This window comes from Erithacus rubecula (assembly GCF_903797595.1).
Source record: "Erithacus rubecula genome assembly, chromosome: 28".
Taxonomy (NCBI): domain Eukaryota; kingdom Metazoa; phylum Chordata; class Aves; order Passeriformes; family Muscicapidae; genus Erithacus; species Erithacus rubecula.
This window is the reverse complement of record NC_136680.1, coordinates 335,509-351,748: the sequence shown is the minus strand read 5'-3', so window position 1 is coordinate 351,748 and position 16,240 is coordinate 335,509. Positions and strand designations below refer to the sequence as shown.

At 59.5% G+C, this 16,240-nt stretch overlaps 1 protein-coding gene across 1 annotated transcript in view; it reads right to left on the bottom strand.

Moving 5' to 3' along the window:
* PTPRS (protein tyrosine phosphatase receptor type S) overlaps positions 1 to 15,409 on the bottom strand; it is a 149,422-nt gene extending 134,013 nt beyond the window's left edge. Inside the window, exon 1 of the mRNA XM_079328149.1 lies at positions 15,228 to 15,409. The gene's annotated coding sequence lies outside the window, so the exon portion shown is untranslated. The remainder of the gene's footprint in view (positions 1 to 15,227) is intronic.
* Positions 15,410 to 16,240: the final 831 nt, after the last annotated feature.

Here is a 16,240-nt window from a genome sequence, read left to right as displayed (position 1 = left end):
AGCCCTCACACTGGGCTGTCCCTGCCCCACACAGACACTGAACAGCAACAGAACAAGCAGGGAAGGGCTGGGTGCAGACCCCAACTGTGCCAGCACAGAGGAGGGACCCAAGCCCAGCTGTGCCCCAGCCAGAGCCAGAGCAAGGGCTGCAAACCCACTCCCTGTGAGCACAGACAACCACAGCCCCACAGCAGCTGCAAACACCTTCCTGCAGGACATGTCAGCATCTGGACAATTTATGGACAACTGGAGCTGCCTGTGGCAGCTGGGGACAGTCACAGAGCACCCTGAGCCACTGCTGGTGCCCAAGCCAGGCTGGATGGGCTGGGAGCAGCCTGCTCCATTGGGTCAACACCCCCCCACTGGAGCAGGCTGCTCCCAGCCCATCCAGCCTGGCTTGGGCAAACCATCCTGAGATTCCATAATCCAGACCCCTCTTTCCAGCACTGCCTTCAAGGCTGCCCCATCACGCATCCAAAAGGGCCCCACAGCTCCAGGCATGCAGCTCCTTCCCATCAACATCTCCCACAGGATCAAACCTCAGACTTGGCCTGCATTTCTCATTTGGTTTCTAAATCACGAACCACTCTGCAAAAGTAGCACCAGGAAGAAAAAAAACAACTTGCTAAAGTGTTCCCCAGCAGCATATCCACAGTCTTTAATATAAAAAAGCTGCTGCTAATTTAAAAAACAAATGTTTAAGCAATCAAGCATGTTTATTTAATTTGTCCTCTCTGTGCCAGAGAAGGGCTGGGCTGCTCGCAGCCACACGAGGTTACCAAGGGCTCTGCCAGGGGATGGGGCAGCTTGGGGCTCCAGCACAGCCCAGAGGCTCCTCTGGAACATTCCAGCCTGGAGCTGGAGGATGGGACTGAGGATCCAGCCCTGTGCTGGCACCCAGCATGAGCCAGGCCACAGCCACAGCCTGGGCTGGCTTTAGGATCATCCTTGAATGTTCCTTGGGCAGTTCCACCCATGGGGGCATCCCTCAAGCCCCCATTCCTCCAGAGCAGTGACATTTCAGCCCATTGCCATTCTGCAGAACAAATTTCCATCACCAGGGCCAAGCATGGCTGTGCCTGCAGAGAGGGTCCAGAAGACCCAGAGAAGGGTCCAGAACACCCAGAGCCCCCAGATGGACCCAGCTGGAAAAGGCCACTGGTCTTCACTGGGAATATGCTGGGCACAATTACTGAGGAGCCTTGAAGAGCCACCAAGGGCCCAAACCACCAAAAACTGAGCAGCAACCACAGCACAGCGACTCTGTGGATAATCCAGTTTTGTCATGTATCCCAAAACCCTCAAAGGGCCCAGTTTTCAGAGTCCAGAGGAGTCCCCTGGGAGGCTGGAGAGCCCTGTGCTGCTCCTGTCAGGGCTGGGGGGGCTCAGAGCTGCAGCAGGGTCTCCCCCAAGGCACAACAGTGATGGTTCAGAGCCAGGAGCTGCAGCACCACGAGGGAACCCACCATGGCAGGAGCTGCACTCTGCCCATCATTATCTCTGCTGGAACAAATCACTCCTGGGTTGGCAGGTGCTTCATTATCCACATCAAGGGTGACTGAGGAAATCCAGTGGCCTGTTGATTTTTTTGCCTCCTTGGCCCAAAAGAACTCATTGTTGATTTTTAAGCAGCAGAATTCTCCAAATCCTCACTGGAGGAGATGCCACACACATCCATGGCTCCAGCATCTGGACAGGTTCCCACCTCATTCTCCGTACTGGGAAAAAACTGTCCAAGCCATCCACTCACCCCTCAGACATGGGAAAACCAAATAAAGGGATTTTCACTCCACTGGTTTCTCCTGATGGATCCAGTGCCTGCTGTGCCTGAGCTCTGGGCACCTCCAGCCCCTGGCCTGGGGCTTTTCTGTGCATCCCTCTGAACCTGGCAGCAAGTGGGGCAGCTCAGTGCCCACACCCCTCCTGGGGCTGAAGCTGCTCTCCTGTGCCAGTGCTGCTCACAGAGGGTTCAGGATTTGCTGTGTCCCTTCCCATGGGGTTCTTAGGATTCTGGATTTGCTGTGTCCCTTCCCATGGGGTCCTCAGGGTTCAGGATTTGCTGTGTCCCTTCCCATGGGGTTCTCAGGATTCTGGATTTGCTGTGTCTCTTCCCATGGGGTTCTCAGGATTCTGGATTTGCTGTGTCTCTTCCCATGGGTTTCTCAGGGTTCAGGATTTGCTGTGTCTCTTCCCATGGGGTTCTCAGGATTCAGGATTCACTCTGTCCCTTCCCATGGGGTTGCTCCAAGCAGCAGCTGATGGACTCAACCAAACCCAGCATCCTCCTGAAGAAAAGGCCCCTGGGGCTGTTGGGGTCTCCTGGGGGTGCAGGTGTGAGGGGGAGCAGAGGCAGAGCCCAGGAGAGGCACAGGACAGGGCCAGGCAGCCCAGCCCTGCAGGAAGGGGCTCCTGCAGCCCCTCCAGACACTCTCCAGGAGAGGCAGCTCCATCCTCACCCCGTAAGGGCCCTGCTGATGACCTTTATTTGTGATTTTTTGACCACCATCCCCATTCTTTGTGGTCACTGAGTGTTTTCCATGTGAGCAGTGCTGGAGTCCTGCAGAGCCTGCAGCCACCCCAGCCTGACCTGCAGAGCCCTGGAGGCTGCAGCAGCAGCGTGGGCAGTGCTGGGTCTGCTGAGGATGCAGGACAGAGGCAGAGTGGGGCAGGGGGGGCTCAGGAGATGCAGCAGCCCCGAGCCACAGCCAGGGACACAGGGACAGACTGGGGACAGCAGCTCTGGTGGCAGGGAAGCAGCAGTGGGTGAGCCAAACCACCCCAAACCATCCTGTGCCTCCACACCTGACCCTGCCCCATCCATTCCAAAGGGCTCCAGACATGCACTGCTGAAAATCCCAAACATTCCCCTGCTGCAGCACCCCTCCTCCTCCTCCTCCTCCTCCTCCTCCTCCTCCTCCTCCTCATGTCCCACACACTCCTCACCCTGCTCCACATCCCCCTGGCTCCCAGCTGACAGCTGAAGCTTCAGGTTAACAAATCCAATTTGTCAGAGACAAAAAGCCAAAGCATTTCATTTCTGATGGCTTTTTCTTCCTCAAACTGCTCAGACGTTCAAGACTTGAAATGTCACCGTGTCACTTGGTGGCAGCTGAGGGCACAGAGCTGGAAAGGTCAGGAGGAGCTCTGCAGGAGCCAGCCCTGCTCAGTCTGAAGGGAATGGGGCAGGCAGGACACTGGGACTGTGGGGACAGGGGAATGTCACTGCTGGGGACATCCCATCCGCTGATCCCATCCCATCCCATCCCATCCCATCCCATCCCATCCCATCCCATCCCATCCCATCCCATCCCATCCCATCCCATCCCATCCCATCCCATCCCATCCCATCCCATCCCATCCCATCCCATCCCATCCCATCCCATCCCCACTCTGGGTTTTCCTGGCTCCTGCCCCCTGCTCCAAAGCCCTTCCAAAGGCTCTCTCATCCAACTGGGATATTCCAGATCCTGTGACTGCAGCAGCCCCGAAGGTCCCTGTGCCCTGCCAGGATCCACACTAAGGGCTGTGGCTGCGAGCAGGGATGCACAGACAGACAGAATGGGATGGACAGACAGGACCCAAGGGATGCCAGCACCTTCAGCACTGCCTGGGCACAGGGCACTGAGCAGAACACTCTTCTTGTGACTTCAAAAATTATTTACATAGGCAAGATTTCATGATATGGGCTTTTCACTCCCAAAGGACTACTCAGGGAAAAAAAGGGGTTTAAAATAAAGTGACTTCCAAAGAAAATCCAAGTTGAAAGCATTGCTTTGATTTTATTTTAAGATTAAAGCTTTCTGCAGAGTGTTCCAGAGCCCTGATGTGAGGACCACAAGCTCCTCTGATACTTCCTAGAAAAACCTGCAATTGAGCCCCCCATAAAGGCTGCTCAAGGGACGGTTCAGAGGGGCTGGGGGAGAACAGGACTCCAGGGGACACAGTGCCAGCTGCCCTGCCCTGCCCTGCCCCGAGAGCATCTGTGAGCAGGAGAGAATGGAGGATGGAAAATGGGCCGTGGAGAGGGATGGAGCTCACCGGGAGCCGGGAGCTCAAGGGTAAGTGAAGAACAAAGCCCCGGGATGGGAGATCAGGTTACAGGCATCACACCCAACTACAGCCCAGCCTAATCACAGCCTGCCCTGCTGCTACAGCAGGGAAACACAAACCCACAGCTGCCAGGGGACAGCGGCCCTGGGGACAGAGCCCGGGGACAGCGGCTGTGTCTGTCCCAGAGCCCAGGGACAGCGGCTGTGTCCCCCCCCTTCCCCCCAGTGCACCAGGGCTGCCCCAGTCCCCCAGAGCAGAGCCAGGTCCCCCACCCGTGACAAGGGGGCACTCAGCACAGGGTGGGGTGGGACACTGGGGACGATGCCCCAGGGGGGTCACACAAGGAAGACCCTGCAGCTGAAAATGGAAAGTCCAGCATGAAAAGGGCCTGTCTTGCCTTCAGCCCCTGCTCAGCCAGCCCAAGGTGCAGCTCCCTGTCACCCCAGGCACCCACGTGTGCCCATCCTCACTCCCGAGGATGAGCAGCCTCAGCTGTGAGAGCCACCAAGGATTTCATTCACCTTTCTCTCTTGTAAGAAACACTTCAGTTCCTCCCACCTCCCTTCTCCTCCTTTCAAAGCACCTCACAGGTATTTTTAGAGCAGCACATCTCAGCTGGGGGGTGGTGCAGAGGGAGGGATGCTCCTGCTCCTGCTCCTGCTCCTGCTCCCTCCTCTGGGACAGCTGCTCAGCCCGGGATTTTCAAGCTGCTTTCCAGAGGGAGGGCTGGATAAAACATGGAATCTGTCACGAGAGCACAGCAGGTGTGTGGTGCTCCCCAAAGCCCAGAGAGCCCCACCTGAGCCCCTCACATCAGCACAGCCTTCGGGGTGCACGGGCAGCTCCAGGGGTGAAAAACCACCACAGGTGCTCCCAGGCACTGGAGCCTGCTGGAATCAGGGTGAGACACGAGGGTGATGGCTGGAGCTCCATCCCCATCCCTCCCCAGGAACTGGGAACTGCACCCAGCTCTGCTCAGAGCATCACTGCCAGGTCAGCCTCAGCCCTCGGAGTGACAAGCTGTGCTGGAAAAAATAAATCTTCTCATCAGCACAGTGCAAAAGGTCCTTCCAGGAAGGAGTCAGAGGGTCTTGCCTGGCTGCTCTCCTCAGGGCTCTGAGCACATCCCAAAGCACAGCCAGGGCTTGCCCAGTGGAGCAGCTCAATCCCAGATGGATGGTGCTAGATTCAGGGATTTTCCTCTTCCAGGCAAGTTTTGCAAAAGGATAGAAAGAGGCTGGAAGTCTCAGGACCTGGGTGCCAGAAAGGACCAGAGGAGGCAGGAAATCCCAAACCAGCAGCAAATGCAGCTTGTTCTGGGTCAAATGCAGAGGAGGAAGCACAGGCAGAGCCAGGGGCAGGGGCAGGGGCAGGGGCAGAGGCAGGGGCAGGGACAGGGGCAGGGACAGGGGCAGGGGCAGGGACAGGGACAGGGACAGGGACAGGGACAGGGACAGGGGCAGGGGCAGGGGCAGGGGCAGAGGCAGAGTAGGGGCAGGGGCAGGGACAGGGACAGGGGCAGAGGCAGGGGCAGGGGCAGGGGCAGGGGCAGGGACAGGGGCAGGGGCAGGGGCAGGGGCAGGGGCAGGGGCAGGGGCAGGGGCAGAGGCAGAGGCAGGGGCAGGGACAGGGACAGGGACAGGGACAGGGACAGGGGCAGGGGCAGGGGCAGAGGCAGAGTAGGGGCAGGGGCAGGGACAGGGGCAGAGGCAGGGGCAGAGGAAAGCCCTTCCCAGGAGAGCAGCCCAGGGGGCAGCTTTGTGTGAGGCTGCTGGGCATTGCCCACACTGGCACTGGGAAGCTCAGCCCTGGAGATGGGCAGGAGCTGGACCCCAGAGGATGGCCAGGGACCACTCCCTCTGGAAGCAGAGCAGCCCCAGTGGCACCAGCAGCTGTCCCCTCCCTCTGCTGCACAGCAGGAAAATCCACCCTGGGCACAGCAGGTGCCACATCACCTGTGCTTTGGGGTGGGTGACCCACCTGCTGTGCCAGGCAGGGAGGTGACCCCAGCCCCACAGCAGAGCTCAGAACAGCAGCCTGGGGGAAATCCAGCTGGGAGAGCAGCAATGTGTGGGACACAGGGCTGTGCTGCAGCCCCAAACAGCCTGGCCCCAGGAACATCCTCAGTGCCAGGCTGAGCCAGTCCTGCTCCTGTGCTTGCTCTGCTCCAGCAGAAGGCAAAACCACCCCAGGCCACAGGCCCAGCACCCTGGGACAGCTGCATCCCTCCTGCTAAAACCCAGCTGGGATTTTAGGGTGACCCCAGGGTGGAAAAGGCTGCCCAGCATGGGGGGATTCACTGGGGTGCCCTGAACCCTCAGCAGAGAGAGGAGAGGCTGCATTCCAAAATCACACACCAGCTTCTATCCAACTGCCCCCATTCAGAGCCCAGAACCCAACAGCCAGATGTAAATACACCCAGGAAAAACAGACTGGCTTCTTGCTTTATGTACAGCCAGGGCTGGGAGAGCAGGGACACATCCCTGGGACACTTTTCCTGGCTCCAGAAATGTGTTCATTACTCCCAGGCTGTGTCTGGCAGGGTGTGCGTCGCTTCAGATTACAGATGTTTATCAGTCAACTATAATAAAGGTGGGACAGTGACACCAAGATGAATATTATATTTCAGTAAAATTTAAATGAAATGATCCATCATGCCCAGCAGATCAGCAGCACCCCTGCCAAGCCCTGCACTGAGCAGCTCTGCTTTGGAGCCCCACAGTCACCTTGGCTCAGGGCTCCAGAGGAAAAGCACTGGTGACAGAGAAAGAGAAGCACTTTGGATTTCCAAGGGCACCCAGATCAACAGCAGCATGCAATGGACAGGGGGAAGGGAACTGCATCCTTCCCCAGCAGGGCAGGGAGACACCCCTGAGCATGTGGGGACATCAGGGAGAGACCCCCGTCCCACAGGGCACAGCCAGGATCAGGAATCAGCCCCAATCCCACAGAGCACAACCAGGACCAAGAATCAGCCCCAATCTCAGGGCACACACAGAATCAATGAATGAGCCCCAATCCTACAGCACAGCCAGAATCAATGAATGAGCCCCAATCCTACAGCACAGCCAGATCAGAGCACCTGGAATAAGGATGTGGCTCGGGCAGGATGTGGAGGGGAAGGGTTCCAGAGTGGCTTTTCCCTTAAGTGAAATATGGCACTGGCTCAGTGGAGGCAGGAGGTTGCTCTCTCCAGGGAGGAAGCTATCAGAAACCACTCTCCCTCCCAGCATGGCTTGCCCACAATTTGCTACCTGTTGCATTTTACAATCAAGCAAAGCACTGGAAGAATGTAAGAGGACATTAGAGAAGCAGAGTGTGCAGGGCAGGGACACCAGGAAGGCTCGAGCAGCATTACACATCCATCTGAATTTTAAATCCAGGGCTGGTGACTGGCATCCTCACAACTCCAGTGCAGCCTCACACTCCAGCTTTGATGGGAATTCACTGGGAGTTACCCACAAGGCACTGCAGAGATTCTCTTGGCAGCCATCCTAAACTAATTTTTACAGGTTAGTGTAGGTTGTACATAAACGTGCAAGAAAAATGAAATGGCGACTGGAGGGAAGGACAGGGCTGGAGGTTCTGTGATGTCCAGCATGAAATGGCCCAGGCTGAGCCCCAGTGCTGCCACCTGCTCAGGGACAGGGACAGGGACAGCAGCTGGGCCATCCCCAGCTTCAGTGGCCACCACAGGGGCCAGCCTTGCACCAGCCCTGCCCAGGGCTCCAGAGCAGTCCCTGCCCTCTGCAGGTGCTCAGGTTCACCTGGGCAGGGACAGCACCCAGGGAGCTGCCAGAGCCTGGCTGGGGGGCTCAGCCCAGCCTGGATGGGGGAGGGCTCAGCCCAGCCTGGCTGGGGGGCTCAGCCCAGCCTGGATGGGGGGCTCAGCCCAGTCTGGCTGGGGGGCTCAGCCCAGCCTGGATGGGGGGCTCAGCCCAGCCTGGATGGGGGAGGGCTCAGCCCAGCCTGGCTGGGGGGCTCAGCCCAGCCTGGATGGGGGGCTCAGCCCAGCCTGGATGGGGGGCTCAGCCCAGCCTGGATGGGGGAGGGCTCAGCCCAGCCTGGATGGGGGAGGGCTCAGCCCAGCCTGGCTGGGGGGGCTCAGCCCAGTCTGGCTGGGGGGCTCAGCCCAGCCTGGATGGGGGAGGGCTCAGCCCAGCCTGGATGGGGGGCTCAGCCCAGTCTGGCTGGGGGGCTCAGCACAGCCTGGATGGGGGAGGGCTCAGCCCAGCCTGGATGGGGGCTCAGCCCAGCCTTGCTGGGGGGCTCAGCAGCCAGGAACAGCCCCAAGGAGCAGCAAGGGGTGGCAGAAACCACAGGAGCTGAGAATTCCCTTGGCAGAATGGGATGGTTTGGGGTGGAAGAGCCCCAGAGACCCCAGCAGGACACAGCCCTGCCCATCACCTGTGGTGCTGCACACCTGGCTGTGCTGGGCAGGGCTCGGGGAACAAAGGAAACAGCAGCAGGGAAACCTTGAGCAGTGCAAACCCGGAGCAGCAGCACCCATCTGTGATTCACAGGAACCAGAACAAACACTTGATGATGTCAGAGCTGACGATTAGATTAAAAAAATGCAAAAATCCCGAATTGCTGCAGGTTTTGCTGCACGCACACACGCACGGTCTGTCCATCGCTGCTGGATCACAACAGCAAAATGGAGGGAAGCACCATCAAAGCTTTCAAAGAAAAAAGCTTTCTGACTTTAATCAGCTGTGGAATTACTCACATCACTGATTTGGATATAGGGGCACCACGAAGGAAACAATTAAACAACAGATCAGAGAGAAAGATGGTGAGATTCAGCTCGGGCATGACAAAGAGACAAAGCAGAGAATTCCCAACAGGCAGCTCTTTGCCCAGGATGGGATCTCTGCAGCTTGAGGAGACACACACACACACACAGTGCTGGCTGCTCCCATGGCAGGGAGATGGAGAGCACTGCCCAGAGCACCCAGGGACCCACATCACCTCCTGCGCCACTGCCCAGAGAGAAGGGAAAGCAGGAAACCCCAAAGCAGGCTCAGCTAAAGGACAGTCAGGGCCTTTCTGCAGTGAGGATCTTGGATCTTGGCTGTGAGGTTTGGATCTGGTGCATCTCAACTCATCCCCTGATGATGTGCAAACCCCCATCCCTGGAGCACAGCAAACCATCCCTGAGCAGAGCAGCTGTTCCTGTTGTGCTGCTGACCAGGCTGGCAGGGGAGGCTCTGTGCTCAGCAGAGCACACCTGAGGATCCCCAGCATCCCACCCCAGACCCCTGAGCATCCCCAGCACCACACCCCAGACCCCTGAGGATCCCCAGCATCCCACCCCAGACCCCTGAGCATCCCCAGCATCACACCCCAGACCCCTGAGGATCCCCAGCATCCCACCCCAGACCCCTGAGGATCCCCAGCATCCCACCCCAGACCCCTGAGCATCCCCAGCATCACACCCCAGACCCCTGAGGATCCCCAGCATCCCACCCCAGACCCCTGAGCATCCCCAGCACCACACTCCAGACCCCTGAGCATCCCCAGCATCACACCTCAGACCCCTGAGGATCCCCAGCATCCCACCCCAGACCCCTGAGCATCCCCAGCACCACACCCATCACACTCCAGGGCTGATGCAGCAGGATCCTGAGCACGGCACTGCCCAGTTCAGCTTCACCTGGGAGCCCCTCACTCCTCAAACCCCAACAAGCTGCAAAACCCTCCTGGGGGGAGGGACCCTCCCTGCAATCCCCTGCAGTGGCTGCAGCCAAAGCAGCTCCCTGGGCTGGGAGAGACATTCCAGTGCCACAGGGACAGCACAGCCCCTGCTCTGGCAGAGCCCCCACCTGTGAGATGGGCTCAGAACAGGGGATGCAGCTGCTGCTGAGCAAAACCAGCCCTGACACGGCAGCAGGAGGGGAGAACTCCAGGAGCTGGGCACAAACAGCCACAGGCTTCCCAACCCAAACCACCCCCAGCCCTGATTTAATCTGATTCATGCAAATGTTAAACCAATTTAGGTGTACACATTGTACGAGTTGCCTGGCCCAGTTTAATTTGATAGGTTTTTAAACCTGTTTAGACAAACTAATATCTGCTGTCTAATCTAGAGCAGCTCTTATTTTGTGCAAATGTTGCCAGGGAACTAGAGCATGGAGGTTCTGATGGATCCTGGTTGTACAACACCCTCACTGCACCAGTGTGATAGCAACGCATGGGAGCAGGAAAGCTGAAACCCTCAGGGCTGGTGTGCCCACAGCAGGGCTGCCAGCCTTGCCTCTGCACCAGCAGCTGTGCAGAGCCATTCCCAAAGCTGCCAAACCCCAGCACAGAGCCAGGGGAAGCTCCAGGAGCAGAGCAGGAGCAGGATGGGGTGAAGGCTCACTTCTCTGGGGACAGGGACAGTCCCAGGAGGGGCCAGCAAGTCCCAGGAGGGGGAGAAATCTCAGCTTTAGGCTGGCTCCTGTGTGTCCCCCTTTCCCAGGAGCTGGGCTGATTCACCCTCAGGATTCCTTTGGCTCCAGAGGCAGCAGAGCTGAACATCTCTGAGCAGAGCTGGACATCTCTGAACATCCCTGGGCACCTCTGAACAGAGCTGGACAGAGCTGAATATCTCTGAACAGAACTGGACAGAGCTGAACACCTCTGGACATCTCTGAGCATCTCTGGACACCTCTGAGCACCCCTGAGCACTCTGTGCTGCTCCTCCAGGTGTGTGCACAGCCCCTGCCCTGCTCCTCCACCCTCCACCCTGCACCTGCTCCCACCCAGGCAGCCCAGGGGGATCCACTCCCACCCCCTCCCTCTGCAGGGCAGCACCTCTGCCTCTCCCCACGCCTGCACCAGAGCCCTCAGGAGCTGGAGGGAGGATGGGAGCCAAGAGGCTTCAGAGATTATGAAAAATAAATAAATAAATAAAGTTCAAAGAAACTCACACCTCCCAGCCAGCTCCTTATGGAGTGATGTCAAGAAGACAAAGTGGCTCTGAAAATTCTTTTTTTTTTTTGAGGATGCTGGGGCTTCAGGGGGACAGGCCATCTGTGTGCAGGACCTGCAGCTCAGCACGGGCTTGGGGGATGAGCAAATCATCCAGCACAGGCAGCCTTTGCTACAGGAGCACCAAACTCAATAAATTACCAAGGCAAGACCGTGATACCCAAGCTAGGGGGGAAAAAAAAAAAAGTCCAAAAAAATTGTGTTAGATCAGACCAGAACAATAGAGGGTTTATGAGTTGAAAGATGGGGGGAAATAAAAGACAATTTTCAGTTTCCTAGGTTGATGTCAAGAAAAAAAAATTGGTCAAGTTATAAAGAAAATAATCAGAAAGAGAGGACAAGAGTAAAAAGAAAGGTCTAGCAAACACAGCCTGCAGATTGTTCCAGCTTATTGTGCAATAAACTTTACAGAAAGGAAGCAGGTCCGAGGGTTTCCACTGCAGGGCTCACAGGTTTAAAATCGACCAGAGGTTTTAAAAAGCAATTCTGACATAGCCAGGAGCTGCCCAGCCCGGCTGGCTCCTTCCACTTGCAAATATAAAAAAAATAAAATCTGTGTCCTGGGGGTTCTGCCCAGAGAGAGCAGGCCAGAGCAAAGCCCCCAGGCCCTGACCCCCATCTCTGCAGGAGGCACAGGGTGGAGGCAGCTGGCCAAGGCAAGGGATTATTGCAGTGCAAGGCAGGCACATTCTCCACTGATATTTAACACAAGTCACTTACAGATTTCCCTTTTTTTGAGGAGAGAGTTATGAATAATATGCATGTTCTTATCAACTCATATAAGAAGAATTTAAAGCTCAAAGTGCAGCAACTGTGGATTAAAGCACTTAGCAGCATCTTTCAATGCAACTGAGTAACCTCTCCTTACCAACTGCCCACACTGACTGGGCTCGGCTTCCTGCACTCCCAATTTTATCTCTGCAGTGCCAAGAAAAGCTGCTCCAGCCAGGAACAGAGCGAGTTCAAGGAGAGCCCAGAGGCCACAGCTCACACCCACCCCCAGCGCCACGTGGGGAGCATACAAACTGCTCCAGGCTCTACTACTTGGAGTAACTCTGCTCAGGGGAGAGCAGCTGGATGGGGCGCCCAGTGAGGAGCACACAAACTGCTCCAGGCTCTACTACTTGGAGTAACTCTGCTCAGGGGAGAGCAGCTGGATGGAGCGCCCAGTGAGGAGAACACAAACTGCTCCAGGCTCTACTACTTGGAGTAACTCTGCTCAGGGGAGAGCAGCTGGATGGGGCGCCCAGTGAGGAGCACACAAACTGCTCCAGGCTCTACTACTTGGAGTAACTCTGCTCAGGGGAGAGCAGCTGGATGGGGTGCCCAGTGGGGAGCACACAAACTGCTCCAGGCTCTACTACCTGGAGTAACTCTGCTCCAGAGACAGGCTGGGCAGGGTTGCACAATGCCAGCCTGGGGAGGGATCCCCAGGCTCAGAGCAGCCTCGGGTCGGGGTCTGACCCCCAAACCAGCCCTGGGGTCCCTCAGCACAGCCTGAGCCCCTCAGAGCTGCTCCTGTGCAAACACCCCCTCCCCCCCAGCCTCAGTTTCCCTGGGGTGCGGCCACCTCATCTCCTGGGACATCACCTGGCTACACCTCAGCTGTACTCCCACCTCAGCCTCATTCCCAGCTCTGTTCCCAACAATCTGACAGGAATCCACACTGCTGGAGAGAGAGCAAAGCCATACTTTTCTTCTTCTGCTTAGGGAAGGTGTCACACTGGTTACTCCTTCCATCCAGAAAAAGGCAGAGCAAACCCTCTCCCCTCGGAAGGACACGGGAGGGATGCCCCAGGGAGAGGTTTGTTTACCAAACCTACATTTACCAGCCCAGGATCCTCAGGGAACAGGGACAGACACAGGGCACAAAGGGCCCAGCCCTGTCCTGCAGTGAGGCCAATGCCAAAGCACAACCAGAAAAGGACACGAGGACCCCCCTGCTCGTCCCCTCCATCCCCCACAGCTGAGCCCTGAGCAGCTCTGCTGCAGGGACCCTCTGTCCCCTCACCCCTCGGGGGCACAGCTTCAGCTGGAGCTCCTCTTGCATTACTCAAAGCATTTATGACTTTCCCCCAATTGAAATATGGGCCTTTACCACGCACAGGAAGGAGGAGGAGAGTGCCAGCAAACATGTTAATTTATAAGTCAATCTGGCAGGGAACAATTAACATCTTTCCCACTGCTGAGTGTGCAGAGCGGGGGGATTTGCCCCTGGGGAGGGCAGGGGGTCCCCTCACCAGCACACACCTTGCTGATGGTTGGAACCCCAGAGCCTTCGTGCCCAGCTCCAGCCCCATTGCCCTCCCTGGGGGCTCTCACAGGGACGAGCAGCCCAATCCCACAGCCAGACCCCGGCCAGGTCACACAAACAGCTCCCCCAGCCAACAGGAACACAGCCCCCAAACGTGATTTATAGGGGAAAATCCCACCCATCCCAGTGTTCAGTCCTGGCCAAGCCCAGCTCCACCAGCGCTGCCACAGGAGCCACAGGAGCAGCAGCGCCACGGGAACATCCCTGCAGATCGCGGGGCTCGCCCGCGGGAGCAGCCACGCTCCAGGGACACTCCCCTCACTCCGGGGTGCTCCCGCTAGAGGAAGGGCTGAAACTCCCAGACAAAACCGCTCCTCCCTCCCACCTGCAGGGAGGGCTCTCGTGGAGCCAAGCCTCCAGGGTGTGGAGAGGGTGAACCCCAAGAGCAGAGATGTCCCCTGTCCCCGGGATGCAAATCCCAGCGCGATCCCAGGGGTGTCATCTCTACACCCCACTGCCCCCTCATCCCACATTCGCCTGCCCCTGGACTGGGATCCTCCTGGGGAAGCACAAACATTATTAATCATTATTCCTATTGCGGGGGTGGGGGGGTTCACCCTCACTGTGACAAATTTTGGCTCGGTGTCACGGAGGCTCCGGGGCCAGCTCTTGTGTAAATCCTCACCTCCCCGGGCTCGAGATTTCAGCTGAAATCCCCGAGGGCAGATGGAAAACACCACCTGCTGTCAGCCCGGGCCGTCCCTCCGTGACTCCGGGGCTGTCCCCACCCCGGAGCCGATTCCCTTTTCAGAACGGGAAGCTTTGGTGTCGCTGCCCCAGCACAGGGGGAGTCACCCCCAACACGGGGACCTGGGTGGTTTTGGGGGGACCCGCGTCCCTCGCTCGCTACCGAGCCGCCCCACAGCCGATGGCAGCGGGCAGAACGCGCTGCTGAGAGGCTCAGGGGGGCGGAGGACAAGGCACCCCGGTGTCTGGGGTGGGAGCAGGCAGTATTTGGGGGGCACAGCCGTGTCCCCGGCATCGGCACCGCGCACGGGAACGCTCCGACACCCGCACCCGGCGATGCCGCTCCGCGGGCGGCACCGGCTCCACCAGCGGAGCATCCAACGCGCCCGGAGCCAGCGGGAGCTGCGGGAGCCACCGGCGGTGCCACCGAGCAGCGCCCGGCACGGGCGGAACCCGCACGGCCCCGCAGCCGCTCCGGCCCCGCCGGGACCGCGCTCGGGGAGCGTCGGAGGGACGGGGCGGGGGCAGCGAGAGCGGAGCGGGGAGCCGGGGTCCGGGAGTGGCAGCGGAGATGGAGCGGGGCGCGGACACATCCCGGTACGGCGGCGGGGATGGAGCGGGGCGGACACATCCCGGTACAGCGGCGGGGATGGAGCGGGGCGGACACATCCCGGTACAACGGCGGGGATGGAGCGGGGCGGACACATCCCGGTACAACGGCGGGGATGGAGCGGGGCGCGGACACAGCGGGGCGCACCGGGGCGTGGGGCGGGCTCTGCCCCCGGAGCCCCCGGCCGGGCTGAGCCCCCCGGGCTCCAGCGCATCCCGCTGCCCCCGCCCGGTCCCGGGGCCGCCGCCCCGGCGCTCCCCGCATCCCCCCGCATCCCCTCGCATCCCCTCGCATCCCCCCGCCGCACGCGCCCGCGGTCCGGTGCGCCCCCTCCCCGCACCCCCGCTATAGCGCGGCCCCTTCCCCCCGCACCCCTCCTCTTCGTGCCCCCCTCACACGCCTCCCATTCTCCGGTGCCACCCACCCGCGACCCCCCCCGGCCACCGGCCGCACCCCCGCTATAGCGAGCCCCCCGCCCGCCCGGCTCCTCCCGAGCGCCCCCCGCTCTACCGCGATCCCTCTCCCCCCGCCGCTCCCGGTCCAGCGCGGCCCCTCCCCAGCCGCTGCCGCCCCGCTATAGCGCTCCGGTACCTGCCGGCGCGGCCGCCCGCTGCCATGCTGCCGGCGGAGGGGCTGCGCGGGGCCGCGGCCGCGCTCCCCGCCCTGCTCCGCCTCCGCCGCCCGCTGTCCCTCCGCCTCCGGCCGGCGGCTGCGCTGGGGCCGCGGCGCGGGGACACTGCGGCGAGCTCCCGCCCGCCGGCCACTCGCCCAGGTGATGTCATTCCCCGGGCCGCCGCCGCGTGACGTCACCGCGGGGCGGGGCACCCCGGCCACTCCTCGCGTGGCGGGGGGGCGCGTGGGCCGTGACGTCACCGTGGACCGCTGGGGCGTGACCGCTCCTTAAAGGGCCCGCGCACGTGGGAGCGGAGGCGCGAGGCCGCCGGGGGTGTCCCGACGCGTGGGGTGGGGTCGCCAGGTTCGATAAATGCGCTGTGCACCCCGTCCTTAGCACATTCCAGTGCTTAGTGAACTCTTCATGACCGGCCTCTCTCCCACAGTTAATATTTAATATTGTATATTTAATAAATGCATCACCCACTGGGGCTCCGCTCGTTTCTCTGTGTGTGGCGGGAGCCCGAAGCCAAGAAGCCGCTGATGCTCAGCATTGGGAAGGATTCACAGGTTAAAGCTGCTCTGTTTGCCAGAGACACCCAGAAAACACCGTCAGCGCTGCCCCCGCTGCAGGCAGGGCTGCGCGAGCTGGATAGGGTGAGGCAGCACCAGGAATCTGCATCTGGCTTTTTCAAAGCAATTTTCCTCTGTGAGAAAAGCCTTTTCCAAGGGTTGGAGCCCTCGAGGTGCAGAGGAGTCCATAGAGTGCCACAGAGACCCCAGGAGCAGCTCCAAGGGCCACCACGCTGCTGTGGGCCCCAGCCCCACCCCTGCCCCAGACACCTCTTGCCATCCCCTCCTCCAGCCCAGGGTCAGTCACTGATTCTCTCCCCCATCCACAAAATCTCCTCTTTCCCCTCAGCCCAGCCCCTTTCTGCAGGGCCTGGTGCAAATCTGCACCACCAGGGCTCCACGTCCTATCTGCTGCATCT